Source organism: Coffea eugenioides, unplaced genomic scaffold (genome assembly GCF_003713205.1).
Source record: "Coffea eugenioides isolate CCC68of unplaced genomic scaffold, Ceug_1.0 ScVebR1_40;HRSCAF=220, whole genome shotgun sequence".
Lineage (NCBI taxonomy): Eukaryota > Viridiplantae > Streptophyta > Magnoliopsida > Gentianales > Rubiaceae > Coffea > Coffea eugenioides.
In genome coordinates, this window is record NW_020864247.1 from 199,050 (window position 1) to 220,575 (window position 21,526).

Consider the following 21,526-nt stretch of genomic DNA (forward strand, 5'->3'; position numbering starts at 1 on the left):
AGTAAGGATGCCGGGAGTGTCACAAGAGAGCCTGTCAAGAGGAGGCTCGGCTTCTACAGCACGCGGACCCTGCGGGTATTGCGGAAAATTAAACCATTCGGAGGACAATTGCTGGAAGAAAGGAGGAAAATGCTTGCTCTGTGGGAGTGCCGAACATCAAATTGCTAACTGTCCAGCTCGCCTGCGCGAGCGGCAAGGGACTCTGCCACCAACTACGACCAACCCTGCCCAGTCGAAGGGGGACAAGGATGGATCGAAAGTGTCCTCTCGGGTGTACTCCTTAGATGTTGACCCATCAGAGGACGTGGAAGGTAAGAATTTATTGAACCTGGCCAGTGAAGGGGTACAGATCTGGTAGCTAAGAATAATGCTCAATTTAATCCCGGAGTAGTCAATGATAAGGAATTTCGAGGACGAAATTCTTTTAAGGGGGAGAGAGTGTGAGAACCCATAAAAACCCTAATCTTTTCCGAGGGTTTTATTTCCTTTAATGGCATGTTTTCTGCGTTTTCTGGCTTAGGAAATTTTCCTGATGAATTTTTATGAGTAATTATAGTTTTAAGATGATTTTTCTAGTATTGGAGAGTTTTTAGAAAATTAAGAGTAAATAGTGGACGTGGGACCCACTAGTGCGAATAGTTCGGAAAAATTCGGCCAATAAGGTTAAGTTTCGGATACTGTGTAAAATTTATCGGGTGTCAAGAGATAAGTAGAATGTGTGAAGTGATTGATGTGAGAGGGAATAAGAAAGATAAGAATGCATTTAATGAGGTGACAAGTGTCATCTTCTCATTAGTTGGACTTTAAGAAATACTATTCACTTTCTTGACTTTTTTTGACCAAAGGATTAAATATCAAAAATTGCACAAAATTCACCATTTTTCTCTCCTTGTGGCCGGTTCTCCTTGAGCAAAGAAGGAAGGAAATTCTTCAACTTTCAAGCTTTCATATGCTTCAATCTTCTACAAACAAAAGCCTAGATTAGATTCTACTCCATAAAAACCTTTCTTCTAGTGATAGTAAGTGTATTAGTGAAGTTTGTTTGAAGCTCTAAGGTGGCCAACATCTCTCTCTCTCTTGCTACTTGGTAAGTGATGCTTGAACCCCCCTACTACACCTAATGATGGTTATATTATGCTTAGAAGTGGCTTGAGTGTTGGAAAATGTGATTTATTTCTTGATTTGAAGAGTTTTGGTGAAGTTTTCCATTTTATGATGAATTTTCTGGTTTCATATGATTTTGATGTTTTGGACTAGTATGATGGTTGGTAATAAGGGGCTTTGGCTCTAGTAGGTGTGCATTGTGGTTAAATGCAACCAATTTTGGATTTGGAATGAAATGTGAAAAGTTAGGGTTCATGAACCCCTAATCTGTCCGAAATTTTAGGTCATAGATAGAGGCCGAATTGGACTTTGCTCAAAACATGAAAGTTGTAGGTATTGATGAGTATGAAGTTCTGCAAAATTTCAGGGCATTTGGAGTAGTATAGAGTGAGTTATACCGTTTTACTGTTGCTGTTTTTGGTGAACAGAATGTCCGAACTGCGATAGGAATTGTCTGTTTTGACTGGAATTGGTTTGGATTCTGTTGTTGGTGTCTTCTGATGAAATGTATCTGGATATCTTAGCTATCATATGCCTTTGGAATTTCGGCATTTGGACCTGTATAGACTGAGTTGTGTTCATTACAGTTTTGTGTGTTTTGCAAACCTGTTTTGGTAATGCTGGTTTAGTTTTTGTCACATTTGACCAAGTTGTGCGAGGAACTGGACTGAGTGGCCTTCTACATTGTTGTAGCCCTATTTCATAGCTTCGAAACGGTGGGTCTTACACCCCCATCCGATAACCGTAGTGAATTTGACGCCATTACCGCATAATAAGGGCAAAACAGTTTTTCTATTTGGGGCCAAGACTAATGCTACTTCTAATTTCTGGTTTGCTATCATGCTTAGTTATGTATATGAAACTCTATTGGGTTGTGATTGGCGTTGTTTTATGACTCGTTATCGAGTCTCATTGTATGTGTTACATGTTTTAGGACGTGACGGTAGCTCACGACGTCTTGGTGACCACGGTGTATGAAACACCACTTTCTTGCTTAGTGAGTATACTACTCACTTACTTGTTATAATGTGGCTTTGTGCTATGTGTATTTGATGCCTTGAAGGCTTAATTGGTTGTTGGAAGTGGTTGAGGTGAGGGTGTACTTGACCGCCCTCACCCCTTGTGATTTCCTTCATAGCTCTTTACCGTTTTACTGAAATACTGCACTTGTTATATGAGATACTGAATTCCATTCATGGAAACTGATTTGGTGTCATTGGGGTGCATGTCCAATGGCTTTACTGTATCACTGAGCTCAACCCCGTTTGGTGGTCAATTGGATCGAGCCGGCGAGGGCTTGGTCGTGAAAATTGTCATGCCACGGGGACTGTACTGTGGAATCTTGTGGTAATGAGACCTTTGGTTCCGGTATACTCGAGTATTACCAAAATGACTGATTGGAGTGCGGGCCCGGTTGGGGTATGTTTGGTGGAAGGAATGGAGTGAAGTGAGGTCTACGGTCGGGTATTCTTAAACATTGACAGAGGGTCAATGAGATTGGATCAAGAATGTAAGCGTGGAAATGGGCTCTTGAGAGCCATCCGTATCCTTTTACCGACTTATTTTAATTCTTAATTGTGTACTCGAAATGAAAGATTATGCTTATATGATCCTTGTGCTTATGTGGTAGTAACTCACTGGGCTTAAGCTCATTCCGTTCCATTTGTTTTCCTTACAGGAAAATGACCACTTTTGGAAAGGTTATACTTGTTGGTTGTCAAGTTGAGCTCATGTAAATGCATGTTTTGGATAGCTCTTCGAATGAAACCCTAATGTGTATTGGGATCACTTTCTTTTGATTGGCAAACCGAACATGTATATTCGTAGTGAATGATTTTTGATATGCCGTTTTGGCTTGAAAATGTTACATTTCAATGTGTGTATGTTTGGTTGATATTTGGTTGAATTTTGGATCAACTCGTATTTCAAACGGCGAAAGAAAAATTTTGGCTACTTTCGGCCTAGTATCTGGATTCTGACGTGTCCAGCACTATTCATCTTCGGCTTCGAATTTCGCTTTTATTTATTTTGTGATTTTGACATATTTGCGCACGTTGGTATATTTCGGAACGTAATAGATCGACGTAAACTGATCCGTTAGTCCTGGCGAGAGCTGGGCAGGCAGTCCGCTAACCCCTTTGGTTCGCCTTAGGGGAAAGTGGGGCTGTTACATTAAGTTTGATTGGCACATCTTTAGTTGCTTTTGAATTTGTAACCGTTTTATTGAAGTGAGTAAGCGAGTCCTGGAGAGAACTGGGCAGGCGGTCCGCCGAACCCTGGGGTACGCCTTAGGGGGAGGTGGGGTCGTCACAGGTGGTATCAGAGCTTAGGTTTCGGATCTCTATAGTGTATCCTACGCTTAAAGTTTTGGATGCCGGACTGTGGTATATTGTGAAGTTTAAGTGCAATATTAAGCATCTATGTTCCTAATGGATAGTAAGATTTGATGTTTGAGGGTTTTATATTGGGTTGGTGAGAAGAGAAGAGAATTGTGCGAGATTGATTTGAAGAGTAAAGGGTCAGTTTCTTGAACAACGATACTAGTTGATACCTATGGGACTGACTTTGACTTTGACTTTGCATTTGTAAGGAACTATATATAATTCTTGGAGCGATTGCTTAAGTAGGGATCTTTTAAACTTTTTTTGACGGATGAACATGGGGTTTAGAATCTACCCTTGGAGAAATTGGAAAACTGTTGTCTCTTGTTATGTTCTACATGTATGTATGTGTTTACCGTGTTGTGGACTGATATGTATAATGTGCTAGACATGTTTTGTGAACTTGGTTTTGGTAGGATGATATGTACAATAGTTTTGTGATTTAGCTTGTGAATTTGTTGTGTTATATATTCTAAGGGTGTTTTCTCATTTTTGGCCTATGTTGTTTTCTTCTTATTCTATATATATAGCCGATCTATTTTTGCTCATACACGTATATAGTTTATTTTAAAAAAAAGGGTATGGAGGGACGAAGAAGTCAAGGACGAGGGGTTAATCGTGGACGTGGGGCTAGGTAAGCTCAAGAACTAAGAGAAGAAAGAGAAGCGGCAGCTAAACAACAACATGAACCACAGGCCGAAGTAGGGAATCAGGTAACGACGGCCATACAACGAATGACCGATATTTTGATGCGTTTAGTGGAACAACAAGGGCAAGCACCTGTTAACCAACCCAGGGAACCTGAAGGAGGAGAAGATAGGGCTCTAGAGCGTTTTCAGAAGTTTTCTCCTCCTAAGTTTCAAAGTGATCTAATCCGGAGGCAGGCGAGAGTTGGTTAGAACAAATGATTAATATTTTTGCCGCACTAAATTATCTAGAGGAGAGACGGGTGACTTTTGCGGCATTTCAATTTGAAGGGCCAGCTCGTGCTTGGTGGAACGTGATTAGAGCTATGTGGGGGAGGGAACAAATAGCGCGGACTTGGGTAAATTTCATACGAGAATTTAATGAGAAATTCCTTCTGCCCTTAGTCCAAGAGAATAGGGAGGACGATTTCATTTGATTACGTTAGGGAGCCTTGAGTGTGTCAAAATATGAAACCCAATTCACTAAGTTATCTAATTTTGCCCCTGAATTAGTAACTATGGAGCAAAGAAGAGTAAGGCGGTTTGTACAGGGATTAAATGTGAAAATCCAGGAAGCTTTTGCGGCAGCTCAAATCACTACATTCATAAAAGTTCTTGAGAAAGCCCAAAGGGTTGAAATTGCAAGGGCGTAAGTAAAAGCATTTCAAGCGCGAAAAAGAAGTGCGTCGAGTGGTGAGCCCGAGGAACTTAAGGACACCGTACCACCTTCCAAAGCTAGAAGAGTAAACCTTTCACCTTACCCACCATGGATGCAAGGACAATATGAGGGAAGTTCGACGAGAGAAAGTCAGGTAGGAAGAGGATGACAAGAGGAAGTCTCTCTAAAGAATTCAATAGAAGTTCCAAGATTAGCTTGTGGTTACTGTGGGAAAACAAATCATACTGAGGATGCATGCTGGGTAAAGGGAAAGAAATGCTTGATATGTGGAAGTGCTGATCACCAACTTCACAATTGTCCGAAGAAACAACAAAGAGGGTTGAATGTGTAGCAAAGGGATCAGATTACCTCTAGGCCGATCCAAGAAAGAGGAAACAGATCCAGGAAATTAGCTAGAGTATACTCTTTGGATCAACAACCCGTTCCAAAATCTTATGAAGGTTAGAATTTCAAGGACGAAATTCTTTTAAGGGGGAGAGAGTGTGAGGACTTGCAAAATTCTTCATATTTTCGTAACATTCCCATTTATTTTGAATAAATTACTTTATAATATCTTTCCTATTCATTTACTCCCTAATTAGTTGTACTAAATAATAGAATTAATAGTTTTACCCTTAGTTTTATAGTTAGGGTAAAATAGGGTTTTTACGTATTTTGGTAGTGTGATTAATTGGTGAGGTGTGTGTACTAAATTTGGTGGTTAAGAGTGAGTTTTAGATAGGAGGAAGTTTGTGATTAGAAGTGCTATTAATAAGTTAGTGAATCATAAGTTAAAACACAAGTACGCGAGAGTTAAGGAAAATCGGTTTGAACCGACGTGCACCGTTTGCTTCCGATTGAGTGCCCCACTTGACCAATATTTTCTTACCCTAATCTCCTTGTTTTTATTTCACCTAATCCTCCCTAAATTAACCCTTAAGTCAGCCACCATTATTGACTAAGAAAAAGGAAAAGAAAGACAAATTGGTAGGGTGACAAGTGTTGATGATCTAGCTACCTTTGACCAAGACTAATTTTAGTCTTTATCTTGCAAAATTGAACCAAAAATCCATCATCTTTCTTTCTTCTTCTTGGTGGCCGACTTCAAGAGAGCGAAAGGAGAGAAAAGCCATCAATTTAACATCTTGAATCATACTTGATTTGGAGGGAAATCAACCTAAAATCCTAACTCAATCCGTAGAAAGTTGCATCAAGGGAGCAAGAAGGCTTGTAGTGGATTGAGTTGGGAAGGACAGCTCTTGTTGTGACAGCCCCACCTCACCCTAAGGCGAACCAAAGGGTTCGGCGGACCGCCTGTCCAGCTCTCGCCGGGACTCAGTCAAACCTCAATCAAATCTGAAATAAAACCACAAGATCAAACGAAATAACAATCCAAAACTTAAAGCAAAACTTACGTACATTACTATCTCAAAAGGGAGTACAAACATCGAATATACAAAAGTTTTCAATTCACCATACGCCCAACCCGTGCCAAGCACTAGGGCGAGAACCATTACAAAATCAAAGAACTCGACTAGGCTAGTCTATACGGAGCTCTCGTCCTGGCTCGCCGTCCCCTGTTAAGGAAAACAAAACTAAAGGAATGAGCTAAAAGCTCAGTGAGGTTCCGAACACATAATCAAACATTCAATCCAATACATTAATCATAGAGTATCAATAGTTCAAGAAACATTTACAATGGAAAACGATAATAACACATTCATTAAAAGGATACGGGCTCACAGGGAGCTATTCGTTCGTTCGTTCATTCGTTCATTCTCCTGTCATTCCCCTTATTCCTCCAATCATTTAAAAATGCATTCTTGTAAGTAAAACCCTTGTTTGCATTAACATTCGTTCGTTCATTTCATTCACCCCTTCCTGGACTTTGGCCAGGCTCCACCCGACAACAAGGTAATACTCGAGTATACCAAACGTTCACCCAGGGTCACCAAATCGCCCGACCGAGTCCGCTTCTGGCTCTAGTCGACCGGCAACAAAGGGCAAGGGCCCAGTTCAGCCAAACGGCTTACATTCATGCACAACTAGCATTTAAATGGTCAATCATTGAAAATTTCACATTCATTTAGGTCGAGTGCGATAAAGTACACACTCGCCTAGAAAACTCATTTTAAGCAATCATTGAAAACATTTAACATGTTGTCATTCGTTCATAACAAGCCATATAATCAAGAACAAGCCACATAGTCAACGAAAATATAACAAACAAGGAACACTCACCTATTTAAGCAAAATAACGTCCAAAGTTTCCTTCCGGATACACCTTCAATCACCAAGGTATCCTAGTATAATCAAACGAACACATTATGCTTCAACCATCAAAGATGTAAGTGAGTCAAAGAAAAGTCGAATACGTACTAGTACAAAGTATAAATATGGTTTTGGTAGTGAAAAGAGTACATTTTGAAACCAAAGGACATAAGTAAAATATTTGTAAAACTTAGACTCGCTTGTAAAACTTTAAAATTGCTATTTGAGTCGAAGTGGCAAAGACAACGTAAATACCCTAGATGGTTCACGTGGTATTCACTCTCATGCCTTACTCAAGTCGCAAGTATATCGACCTAGTTCTCGAGCGTAAATTTGGGCAGCACGTCCTTTGTATTTACCTATTTTCCAGCCATTTATGGCTTCATTCTTTTCCTCAATCAATCCCAAAGTCATACACAAAATCATCGCATTTCAATAGCCATTCCATAGGCTCCAAGTCATACAAGTACAAAATCAAGCTAGGAGCATGTGCGGAAATGAAGGTTGAGTCAAGAAACAAAAGACAGATTTGACGTTGTTTTGCGTAACGGACACAACCGAAGCTACGCTTATCAGATTGGGGTACAATTTATACCATTTCGAAGCTAAGACAAAGGTCTACAACTTTGATGAAGATCACTCAGTCCATTTTGTAGTGTATCTAAGTCAAAATCTCAAATAATAGAACCAGAATCTCACATTCGGGCTTGTTAACCGCCTTATTCGTAAATGACAATAACTCAGGCTACCGAAGTCCAAACGAGGTGATTCCAGGGGCGTTGGAAAGTTAAGACATAGCACTACAATTTTTGTGTTTTGGCTAAAACCTAGTTCAGTACGTATCAATGTGAAAAGATACGATCAGTTTGGTGAAACGTTGCAAATGTCCACTGGTCCAAACCGATGGTAGTCAGGGGTATTTCAGTCTTTTCACAGGATACGTTGCTCCGATTAAGCTGAAATTTTGTAGGCCCTATAAAACATCATTCTCTACAACTTTCATGTTTTGTGCTAAGCCTAATTCAGCCTCTAACATAGGGAACTAGAACCAGGCAGAACTGAAGCTTCAATTTCCAGAAATCTGGAATTTTGCTACATCAAGCTATAATTCACATTTTTACCTTAAAACCACCACTACTTTCTCCTTTACAAGATTATATACCATATATATACACCATTAGGAAATTGGAAAGTTCTTCAAATAGAGAGGAAAGGACCTGAGGAAAATGTGAGAGAAAGTAGAAAATTTATTTTTTTTTTTTTACAAGATTAGAGCTGGCACCTTCCAGAAATTAGGTAGGGCTAGCTACATAGCAATTTTTCCCTATTTCTACTCCAAACAAAAATTTTTCAGTGTTTGACAGGTTAGTGCATTTCAAACAATCCATCACCGGTAGAACTCTTCTTTCTTAAACACTTTTTACATGCAATTATGTTGATCTCCAACATTTGAATAGAAAAAAACCATGTAACAGTTCCCTTTCCCTTTATTCGTTTCTTTTATCTTCTTTGTGTAACGCCCCCACTTCTCCCAAGGGCGAACCCAAGGGTATCTGCGGGACGCCTGCCCAACTCTCGCCAGGACTCGGTACAAATTCAATTCAAACTTAAGAATAACCCATCAGTATTAAAAGTCGAAAATATAAAGGAAGGTCAATTCCTTAATAATCGATCAAGTCTTACATCATAAGTTACCAAAATATCTTACAATCCCAAAATATACAGCTTCCAAAAGTTGACTAAATGAATACACTTAAAATTCTAATAAAAAGGCCATCAAGTCGACCTCTCCATAATTCCTTCTATTTCAGCTCCTGTTAAAGAAAGCAAGTCGAACGGGGTGAGCGGATGCTCGTGAGGCCAAGAAAACATGCAAGACAAGTAATTCAATGATAATAGCACTTACACAATAGTGAAAGCTATAACATTCAAGAAATTTCACAATTTATAATAAACACCCTTGAGTAGGATGCAGAAGCTCTGCGGAGCTAATAATTTCTTACTTTGCCCAAGTTCAATTTTAATACCTTCTCATGACGACACCCCGTCCTCCGGGTAGGTAATTGAGTTCGTAGCACTTCATGTATTCCATGTATGTTTCTGAGACGACTCGAGAGGTACCTCTCACCCAAATCGGTGTGGTACTTACTATCGTTCAGTTTATAGTTCTGAGACGATTCGAGAGGTACCTCCCACCCAAATCGGTGTAGTACTTACTATCGTCCAGAGGTCGATGAGACATCGCTCCAATCGACTTAGAATGCTTTAGGGTTCTGAGACGATTCGAGAGGTACCTCCCACCCGGATCGGTGTGGTACTTGCTATCGTTCAGAGGTCTAGGGTACTGAGACGACTCGAGAGGTACCTCCCACCTGGATCGGTGTGGTACTTACAATCGTTCAGTTAATAGGTCTGAGACGATTCGAGAGGTACCTCCCACCAAATCGGTGTGGTACTTGCTATCGTTCAGAGGTCTAGGGTACTGAGACGACTCGAGAGGTACCTCCCACCCGGATCGGTGTGGTACTTACAATCGTTCAGTTAATAGGTCTGAGACGATTCGAGAGGTACCTCCCACCAAATCGATGTGGTACTTGCTATCGTTCAGAGGTCAATGAGACATCGCTCCAATCGACTTATGCAGCCATAGCATATTTTCCAAGTCAAGTCATGTCAGGTCAAGCAAGTCAGGTCAGGCCAAGACAAGTTAGGTCAAGCAAGTCAGGTCAGGTCAAGAATGAGTCATTTATTTCAAATGAGAACGAGTGCGATAAAGTGCACACTCGACTCGGCAAGTTTACGTATCATGTATAACACTTATACAACTAATATCTCAATCACATAAGCATTTGTGACAGCCCCACCTTCCCCTAAGGGGTACCAAAGGGGTTAGCGGACTGCCTGCCCAACTCTCGCCAGGACTACTAAGACGGTAATACACAAACTCAAGTCGTTTCGGAGTCTATTGGCTCGCTTAACCAAACCACAAATCCATGAAACGAAAAATGAAAATCGAATAGTGACTACCACGTCACAATCCGACCAAGACCCAATCGAAGACAAGTAACTCCATATAATCCTTGAAATGGATTTATACAAACCAAATATAACACATGAACATGAGTACACACGTTTACAAAACCACATTCGTATATTTACACATCAAAAGGCAATATTTGAATCCAAACACAATTAGGGTTTCCAACCATGGAGGAGCTATACAAAATCTCTAAACTAGCTCAACTCATTCTTCAAAAGCAAAAGTCCAAAAGATGGTTCCCTGTAAGGAAAACAAAATTTAACGGAGTGAGCTTTCGCCCAATGAGGTACTATCACGTAAATATACCAGGATCACATAAACACAAGAATATTCAATCCAAATAAGTTCATCAAGTGAGTAAAATCAACACCACACAACTATAGAGAATAAAAGGATACGGACGGCTCTCAAGAGCCCTTTTCCTCTTTTGCCATGCTTGATCTCATCTCATTGACTCTCCGTCAATGTATACAGTGTAATCATAACCGTAGACTCCTCTTTACTCCAATATTCCGTCCACCACACATTCCCCTTACCGGGCCCAAACACCAAGCAGTACAGAATTGGTAATACTCGAGTATACCGGAATCAAGGGTCTCATACCCAAAGATTCCCAAATACAGTCCCCATGGCTTGTCAAATGTCCTCGACCAAGTCCTTACCGGCTCGAGTCAATTGACTTCCAATGAGGTAGAGCTCAGAGTTAACAGTAAAGGTCCAGAGTTAACAGTAAAGGTCGTTGGATACATGTCCAAACGACACCAAATCAAGTACAATCAAGAGTATTTCAAGTGATATAGTAAACAGTCAAGTAGGCCGGAGAGTACGAGAGTGGTAAAGTACACCCTCGCCTCACCTGGCCCAAACAATAATCACAACTAGTCCAATCACAGAATTCAAGTACAAGAAAGCCACGGAATAACAAACATGTGAGTAATACACTCACCAAGTCAAACAAAGCAATTTCACAAGTTTTCGCCCGACGTGAGCCTCGGATCACCGGCACGCCCTATAATAAGCAAGAAAGTACAATTAAGACTCGAACACGAGTCGAATACCTTTTTAAATGAACTATTAAGGCAAAACCCAAAGATAGCTTGGAAATGAAAAACACATAACTTCTAGGGCTAAAAGTAGAAACAAACCCCAAAACCTTTCATTTCTATCCAACCTCAACCCAAACTCACAAAATCCAATACCCTAGACATTTGGACAGCATTTCCCCTAAAATTTCAGCTTTTCCATCCTACAAACCAACAATTAAAATGCATGCAACACAACCACAAGCACCCAAACAATTCATAGGTCATTCAATACACGTCATTAGGGTCACAATACCCCTTAATCATAGCCAATTAAAGGCTCAACAACCAACCATAGAAAACCCCCAATTAGAAACCCTAAATCTGAAATTTTCCGCACAAGAGGAAATTTTCCTCAATTAACGCACAAGAGAGCTATTTAACACCATTTAGAACCATCAATTCAAGCCCAACCATATTCATCATAGGAAAACATAAAAATTCTTACAAAAATCAGAAAATTAGCTAACTTCACTCTAATCCATAAAATCTTCCATAAAATCCACTAGTTAGCTACCATAAGGCACCAATTGGCCATTATTAGGAACAAAGAGTGAGTTCCAAGCAAAATACCTTAACTCTTCAAGAAAGGTAGTAGCTTAGGGGTTTCTTCTCCAAATCAACTCCACCAAGACCTTCAAACTCCCTTAGCAAGGCTTTTTTGTGGACTAAATCAAGGTTTAATCGGTTGGTTTTCAAGATTTGTGCAAGAATAGAAGATGAAAGGTTGAAGCTTTCTTTTCTTTTCTTCCTAGAGAGGTTCGGCCAAGATGGGGATGAAATGAAGATGATTTGAGTCAATTTTGGTCTTTTAGTAAAGTTAAAGAAAGTTAGGCAAAAGTTAGGCAAGTCAACTCAAGTAAGAAATCGACACTTGGCACTTTGTTGTTGCTTGAAGTTATTTTCTTGTCTCCCCATGGTTAATCCATCTAGGTAACCTCTAATTAACTCCTAACACCTAGGAATTAAATCCCTTTATGCAAAATTGAACCTAATTGGCCGAATTTCTCTCACTTAATGCACTAGCGGGTCCCACATCCAATATACACTCCTAATTTCTCATGAACTAACTTATACTAGAAAAATGATTTAAAAACTATATTTATTGATAAAATATTGTTAAAAGTAATATAATAAAGAAAATAAAAGAAAATGGGTGCACAGGAATAAAATAATGCCTAAAATTTTTTTTTCTGGGTTCTCACACTCTCTTCCCCTTAAAGAATTTCGCCCTCGAAATTGCTCACCTGGGTTACTAAACAACTCAGGGTATTTCTTTTGCATCTCCTCCTCCACCTCCCAAGTTGCCTCTTCTATTCCATGATTCCTCCACAAGACCTTCACTAATAGGATTTGTTTATTCCTCAGTTCCTTAATCCTTCGATCGAGTAATTGTACAGGTCTTTCTTCGTAGGTGAGTGCTTCATCTATCTCAATCTCCTCAGGTTGCACAATGTGGGTTGGATCAGGATAGTACTTTTTAAGCATTGAGACATGGAAAACGTCATGAATTCGAGATAAACTTGGCAGCAACTCGAGTCGGTACGCTACTTTTCCAACTCGTTGAAGAATCATGTAAGGTCCTACGAACCGTGGTTGAAGTTTCTTTCCTCTACCTACAGTGACACTTCGTAGTGGCATGATCTTAAGAAAAACACGGTCTCCAACTTCAAACTCCAAATCTTTCCTTCGGTTATCTGCGTAGCTCTTTTGTCGGCTTTGAACTGTTTGGAGCCTTTGACGGATCAACTTAACCTTTTCTTGTGTATCCTCCATCCAGGGGATGGTTGTTGGATCTAGAAAGACGTCGTGTATCCGGGACAAGCTCGGCAGTAACTCAAGCCGGTATGCAACTTTCCCAACTCGTTGGAGTATCGTGTAAGGTCCTACAAATCTTGGTTGAAGTTTCTTTCCTCTACCCATCGTAACACTTCGCAGGGGTGTAATTTTAAGAAAAACACGATCTCCAACTTCAAACTCCAAATCTTTTCTTCGGTTGTCCGCGTAGCTCTTTTGGCGACTTTGAGCAGTTTGGAGTCTCTGATGGATTAACTTGACCTTTTCTTGGGCATTCTCCATCCATGGGATAACTGTTGGGTCCAAGACCTTCTTTTCTCCTACTTCATCCCAGTATAACGGAGATCGACACTTTCGTCCAGAAAGAGCCTCATATGGTACCATTTGAATCGACGAATGGTAGTTGTTGTTGTAGGCGAATTCCACTAATGTCATATGTTGACCCCAACTACCTCCGAAGTATAAAACACACATTCTTAACATATCTTCAAGTGTCTGAATCGTTCACTCCGACTGCCCATCCGTTTGAGGGTGATAAGTGGTACTTAGGTTCAGTTTAGTTCCCAAGGTCTCCTGAAACTTTTGCCAAAACCTTGACACAAAACGAGGGTCTCGATCGGAAACTATACTTACAGGGACCATGTAATCTCACAATCTCCTCCATATACACTCGAGCCAACTTATCCATGGAATACTTCATATTCACAGGTACGAAGTGAGCTGATTTGGTTAACCGATCGACGATCACGCAAACGGCATCATGTCCTTTTTGGGTTCTAGGCAATCCGGAAACGAAGTCCATGGTAATGTTCTCCCATTTCCATTCAGGTATCTCAAGAGGTTGTAGTAATCCAGAAGGTTTTTGGTGTTCGGCCTTAACTTGCTGGCAGACTAGACAGGTTTGTACGTATTGAGCAATCCTCCTCTTCATTTTATCCCACCAGTATAACCATCGTAAATCCAGATACATTTTAGTACTACCCGGACGGATGGTGTATTTCGATCGATGGGCTTCATCCAGAATCTCTCTCCTCAAATTCTCATCCTCAGGTACTACAATGCGGTTTCTAAATCTTAAAATTCCCTCGGGACTTAGAGTAAAATCAGGAATTTCTCCTTTCTTCACTTTTTCCACCCACTTCTGAACCATCGGATCTGTAGTTTGGGCCTCCTTGATTCTATCCAATAGGGCGGATGTCACCCGGATATTTCCAAAGGTGATCTTCTTACCTTCCATTATAGGGTTCCATTCACCAATAGCTTCTAACATTTTCCACTCCTTAACTATTAACCCAGATATTCGAGCCTTCCTTCTTAAGGCATCAGCTATTACGTTAGCCTTATCCGGATGGTAGTTGATCGTGAAGTCATAATCTTCTAAGAATTCCATCCAACGACGTTGTCTCATATTCAACTCCTTTTGGGAAAAGAGGTACTTAAGGCTCTTGTGATCGGAATAAACTTCAAAAGTTACCCCATACAGGTAGTGTCTCCACTTTTTCAGAGCAAAGACAACTGCGGCTAACTCCAAATCATGAGTGGGATAGTTTTGCTCGTTGGTCTTCAATTTCCTAGAGGCAAAGGCTATCATGTTCTTATTTTGCATCAATACACACCCTAAGCCTTCCTTCGAAGCATCAGTGTACACAATGAAACTGTCCTTACCGTTAGGCAAGGCCAAAACAGGAGCCATAGTTAACCTTTTCTTCAACTCTTGAAAGCTCTGCTCACATCGGGCATCCCACAGAAACCGGTTACTTTTCTTTGTCAAATTGGTTAAAGGACTGGCAAGTTTTGAGAAATCCTTAATAAATCGCCGATAGTAACCTGCCAACCCTAAGAAGTTTCGAATCTCAGTTGGACTCTCAGGTCTCTTCCACTCGGTCACTGCCTCTACCTTCGCCGGATCTGCTGCAATCCCTTCCTTCGAAATTACATGACCTAAGAAGGAAACATTCTGTGACGCCCCGAAAAAAATGAGTTTGAGAACCCGAAAATTTTCTAATTTTCTAGGGTTTATTTTATTTAATCGCCCGCCTTTTCTACATTTTCTTGATTAGAAAAATTCCCCAGATAAAGTTTATGAGCAAATATCGTTTTCAATTGATTTTTCTAGTATTGGAGAGTTTTTGAGAAATTAAGAATAGATAATGGACGTGGGACCCACTAGTGCGAAAAGTTCGGAAAAATTCGGCCAATTAGGTTAAATTCCGGATACTGGTGGAAATTTATCGGATGTTAAGAGATAAGTAGAGGGTGAGATTTGATTGATGTGAGAGAAAAAAAAAGGATAGGATTGCATTAATGAAGGTGACAAGTGTCACCATTATATTGGATATGACTTATGACAACTATTCACCTTTTTGACTTTTTTTCCATTGAGTTAAATATCTCAAAAAAAATCAATAAAATTCACTCTTTTCTTCTCCTCCATGGCCGGCTCTCTCTTGAGCAAAGAAGAAAGAAACTCTTCACCATTTTAGCTTCCATTTAGCTCAATCTTCCAAAAACAATTGCCTAAACTAGTTTCTACTCCATAAAATCCCTCTATTAGGTGCTAGTAAGTTGTTTGGTGAAGTTTTTAAGGAAGCTAAGGTGTTCTACTACTCCCTCTCTCTTGTTTACTTGGTAAGTGGTGATTGAATATCCTCCTACACTTAATGATGTTTAATTTGTGCCTAGTGGTGGCTAAAGTGTTGAAATTTGTGATTTATTTCTTGGTTTGAGATGAATTGGTGAAGTTTTCAATTTATCGATGAATTTTCTGGTTTAATGTGATCATGTTGTTGTGGCCTTGTATGAAGATTGGCAATGGCCTAGAATGACTCTAGTAAGTGTAAATGATTGGCAATTGCAATCAATTTCTGTTTTGGAAGAAATTCTGGAAAATTAGGGTTCTTGGTTCTTCATTCTGTCTGAAATTTTAGGTCCTAGATAGAGGCCGAATTGGCCTTAACTCAAAACATGAAAGTTGTAGGTATTGATGTTTTAAAGGTGCCTGTAACATTTCAGGTCAATTGGAGTAGTGTAGAATGAGATAATCTGAAATTACTATTGCTGTTCTGGGTTCATCAGGATGTTAGAACTGCGTCTGAAATGGGTTTTTTTGACTGGAATTGTTTTGGATTTGGGTGTTGAGGTCTTCTGATTAAATGTAGCTTGATGTCCTAGCTACCATATGCCTTTGGAATTTCTGCATTTGGACCTGTTTAGACTGAGTTGTACTGATTACAGCATAGTGTGATTTGTAAACCTGCAATTACGGTTCTGGTTTGGTATTTTGCATATTTGACCTAGTTATGCTAGGATTTGGACTGAGTGGCCTTCTAAATTGTTGTATCCCTATCTCTTAGCTTCGAAACGGTGGGTCTTGTACCTTCATCTGACAATCGTAGCGCCTTTGGTACCATTACCGCAAAATGACGTCAAAACTGTTTTTCTGGTTTGAGCTAAACTTTCATTTCCGGACTTTTCCCTAGCTGGACTTGTACTAGTACTACTTGGAGCTTGCTGAATGGCTATTGGATGAACTTGTTGTTGTGTGTGTACCTTTGGGACTGATTTGAGGAAGTAATGAAGCCATGATGGCTGGAAAAGTTAACAAATTCAGGGGAAGTGCTGTCCGAACTTTGAAGGAACTCGTTTGCATTGAGTTTGTGATTTAAGACTTGGATTTGAGCAAGGCAACGATATTTGATGGATGATTTCTGAGCCATGGAGGTGAGTGACCTCAAACTGTTTCCAAATTTACTTTTGAACCGCTTTCCTGCATTATCTACTTTTGAACTGTTTTCAAAGTTACTTTTGGAACTGTTTTCTTACATATCATGCGTGCTTGCATCTTAGTGTCTTGTTATTATTGATTTTGCTTTCAATGATTGTTAAAACGAGTTTTCTAGGCGAGTGTGTACTTTATCGCACTCGACCTAAATAAATATGAAATTTTCAATGATTAGTGATTAAATGCTACTTGCGCATGAATGTAAGCCTTTTGGGCTGAACTGGCCATTGCCCCTTGTTACCGGTCGTCTCGAGCCAGAAGCGGACTCGGTCGGGCGACTAGGAACTTGGGTGAACGTTTCGGTATACTCGAGTATTACCTTGTAGGTTGGTGGAGCCTGGCCAAAAGCCAGGGACGGGGTGAATGAATGCACGAATGAAACCAAAAATGCAATGAAATGACAGGAGAACGAACGTATCCTTTTCATGAATGTTACTATCGCTTTCCATTGTAAATGTTTCTTGAATTATTGATACTCCATATTTAATGTTTTGTAAATGTTGAAATTGTTTCTGGACTTATCATTTGATTTGAATTGAACATCATTGAAATGAACTATGGTTGAACCGATTTGATTACTGATTTTACTGGTTACTCGCTGAGCTTCTAGCTCACCCCAAAAATGTTTTATTCCCCTCCACAGGGCTCAAGGCGAAGGAAGGGCTTGTAGCGTTTATTCATGGATTATTTCATGTATGGATTGAACTTGGATTTCCTTTTGTGTAATCATTCATATTGGGATTGTATTGAACGTTTAGAACGTTTAGAATTGATTGGATGTGTAATAGTCTAGTTTTGGACTTCCTCCTGTATACTAATTGTGTTCAAGGATCAGAGTTGCGCTGCGGAAGCGTGGACGCTTCGCTTTTGATCTGTAAAGTTTGGGAACCTTTGATATATACATCTTGAAATTCAATTGAGGATTGTAGTGAACGACTGAGTCCCGGCGAGAGCTGGGCAGGCGGCCCGCCGAACCCTCTGGTTCGCCTTAGGGGGAGGTGGGGCTGTGACACATTCTCCAGCCAAAACTCACACTTACTAAATTTGGCGTATAATTGGTGATCCCTTAGGGTTTGCAAGACTAATTTCAGGTGCTGCAAATGCTCCTCCCGGGTTTTCGAGTAGACCAAAATGTCATCGATAAACACAACGATAAATTGGTCCAGGTAGGGTTTGAAAACTCGATGCATCAAGTCCATAAAAGCGGCAGGGGCATTGGTTAGTCCAACGGGCATCACGGCAAATTCGAAATGCCCATACCGAGAATTGAAGGCAGTTTTAGGCACATCTTCTTTTCGGATCAATAATTGGTAGTACCCCTGTCGAAGGTCCAGTTTTGAAAAGACCACGGCACCTTGAAACTGGTCAAATAACTCATCAATGTGGGGTAGTGGGTACTTATTCTTAACGGTTACGTTGTTCAACCCTCCGTAATCGATACATAATCTCAAGGTCCCGTCCTTCTTTTTAACAAAGATAACGGGTGCTCCTCAAGGAGATCCACTCTCACGGATAAAACCCCGCTCTAAAAGGTCTTGCAAGTGCAACTTCAACTCCTTAAGTTCAGCAGGTGCCATACGGTATGGGGTCTTAGAGATAGGTGAAGTCTTTGGTAACAAGTTAATCTCAAATTCTATCTCTCTTTGCGGTGGTAGATTCACTAGCTCATCGGGAAACACGTCCGAATATTCGCCCACTCCTGGAACATCTTCTACGTTTAACTTATCGGTGGGAGTGTTGATGAGAAAGGCTAAGAACCCTCGTGCCCCTCTACTCAAAAGTTTCCCAACCCGAATACCCGAAACCATTGCAGACGAGGCTAAACTGCCCCTCACATCTAACTTTATGGTCGCCTCCCCCGAAATACGAAATTCCACTATTTTCTTTTTACAGTCAAGTTGGGCATCATACCTAGCTAACCAATCCATGCCCAAAATCACATCGTACCCCTTAATAGCCAAACTTATCAAATTCCCCAGCAACTTCCTCTCTCTTACCCAGATTTCATAGTTTACATACATTTTGCTAGTAACCAAACACTGGTCCCCCGTAGGCATACTTACTTCCAGTTCGTAGGGCAGGTTTACAAGGGTTATATCAATTCCATACATAAATACAGGGTTAACAAAGGAATGGGTGGCATCGGGGTCTATCAAAATCCTAACTAGATGGTGGAAGACAGGAATCGTAGCTTCCACCACCTCCGCCGAATCAGGGATAGGACGTTGCTCGATAGAGTACGCTCGGGCAGGCACCTTCGATTTCGTCACTTCCACCTTTGATTGCGCTGAAGTCGCCTTAGAAGATTGTGTGATCCCTCTCGCCTCTCGGGGTTGAACTGGACAACTGGCTATCTGGTGCTCCGCGCTCCCACAACGTAAGCACTTCTTCTCCTTTCTCCAACAGTTATCCTCCGTGTGGTTCGGCTTCCCACAGAACCCACACGGGCCACGAGAAACAGTGGCGGAGCTCCCTTGTGAGGTACTTCTCTGTTGGCCTCATCCAGTCTGGCCACCTCTTAACGGAGTCCCTCTTGCCGTACGCGGAACTCGTCCTCCTCCAGCTCCACGGCCAAATTTAGGAGGGGTACTCTTATCCCCCTGCGTAAAACTACCTCCGGAAAACCCACGTTTCCTCACTTGAAAATTCCGAACTTGAAGCCTTGCGTTCTCGGCTCGCAAAGCCTTATCCACCATATCACTAAAGTGTTAATCTGGGTCACGGCTAAATCCTTTTGGATTTTCACATTTAGCCCCTGAATGAAGCGTCGTACCCTTCTTTGTTCAGTCATAATAAGTTCAGGGGCAAACTTGGCTAATCGGGTAAACTGGCTTACGTATTCAGCCACGGATCGGGTGCCCTGGCGAAGTCGGATGAACTCGTCCTCCTTCTTTTCTTGGATCAAGGGCGGAAAGTACTTGGCGTTCAATTCTCTTACAAAGTTCACCCACGTTCTGGGTGTCTGCTCTCTCTCCCACTTGGTTCGAATAACATTCCACCAAGAGCGAGCGGCCCCTTCTAATTGAAAGACCGCAAAAGTAACCTGCCTCTCTTCGGAGTAATGTAAGGCCGCAAAGATGTCCACCATCTTCTCCAACCATCTTTCAGCCACATCGGGATCGGGCCCTCCAAGAAACTTTGGTGGGGAGAACTTTTGGAACCTTTCAAGAGCTCGATCCTCACTTTCTATGTGATTCCCAGGGTTTTCGGGATTCCCGACAGGTGGGTTAGGGTTGTGGCCCTGTTGTTGCACCACATGGGCCAGCAAGTCGGTCATTTGCTGTATAGCGGCAGCTATCTGGACATTTGGATCTACCCTAAGTTCAGGGTTTGGTCCAGTCGAGGTTTCCGTAGTGCCTCTATCAGAAGGTTGCCTATTTCCACGTCCACGGCCTCGTCCACTACGAGTGCCCTCCATGGTTCAAGTCACTCTAAGGTCGAGACACGTAATAACAATTAAAGAACCATACGGGCATAAACTTATAAACATCGGCAAATAATCAAAATAACACACATGACATATATACACATAGAACATTCATACACAGATGTTGCAAGCAGTCATACAAAAGCAATTGGTCAAGGACATACAAAAGAAATCCCATGCAACAAAAGGGGTCCTCCAAAAGATTATATACAAAGTTAGGCCAAAACAACTAACTAAGCGCTTTTCCTAACTATTCCCTACGTGGGATCAAAAGTGGTTCATAAGAGTTCTAGCCTAGCTCCCTACGGAGGCCACAGACTCTCTCCCCTGGCTAGAACTAGGGGTACTCCCTTCGCCAGGTGTACTACTACTAGGAGCCACTACTTGCGCATTGGCGTCAATCACACCTTGGATTAGCGCCTCGCACTCGTTAATAATGCCTCCGGAACGGTCTCTAACCTCCCGGACGACATTAGTAAGGCGGGTGTTCACCACATGCAACTGTTCCCTCAGAGCATTCGATCGCTCCTGCTCCATAACTATGTCACCTTGGAGCTCTCCAATCCGGTCAGCCTGCATCCTTAGGACGCCCCTCAGTCTAAGCGCCTCAGTGTGATCCCTAACGGCGGCACTCCTAAGTCTCCTCCGCTCGTCTAGCACCGCCAAGACCACATGGTCAGCATAAGAGTAATACTGGCAACGCCTGCAGCGGCGGGTCCGGCTGGCAGTGTACCAAAGCCGGATCGGACCTCCCGGCCTTTCCTGGTAATCAATAACTCGTGGCCGCCTCTGAGGTAGCTCACATCCACCCTGTCCACTCGTACCGGCCATAACCTACAAAGATAACAAAAGGGTTCTTATCTTAGACAACGTAAGCATAATCGCACCTAACAGTACCTTAACACTTCCCTCACAGGTCCTGAGGAACAAAATTACAAACTTGCCTAGGTCACTTCTAACCTAGGCTCTGATACCAACTGTGACAGTCCCACCTTCCCCTGGGGCGTACCAAAGGGGTTAGCGGATTGCCTGCCCAGCTCTCGCCAGGACTACTAAGACGGTCGTATATAATCTAAAATGTTTCGGAAAATATTAGCGCGCTCAAGTGATTTAAAACCCGTAAAATGGGAAACGAAAATTGAAATCGCAAATGAATAGTGACTGCCACGTCACTATCCAACCAGAATCCAATCAAATGTAGATGTCACCATACACCTCAGAGAAACATTCCCAAACCAAATAGGATACATGAACAGGGTTTAACAGTGTTATACACATACGTTTGTAATTTACAAATCA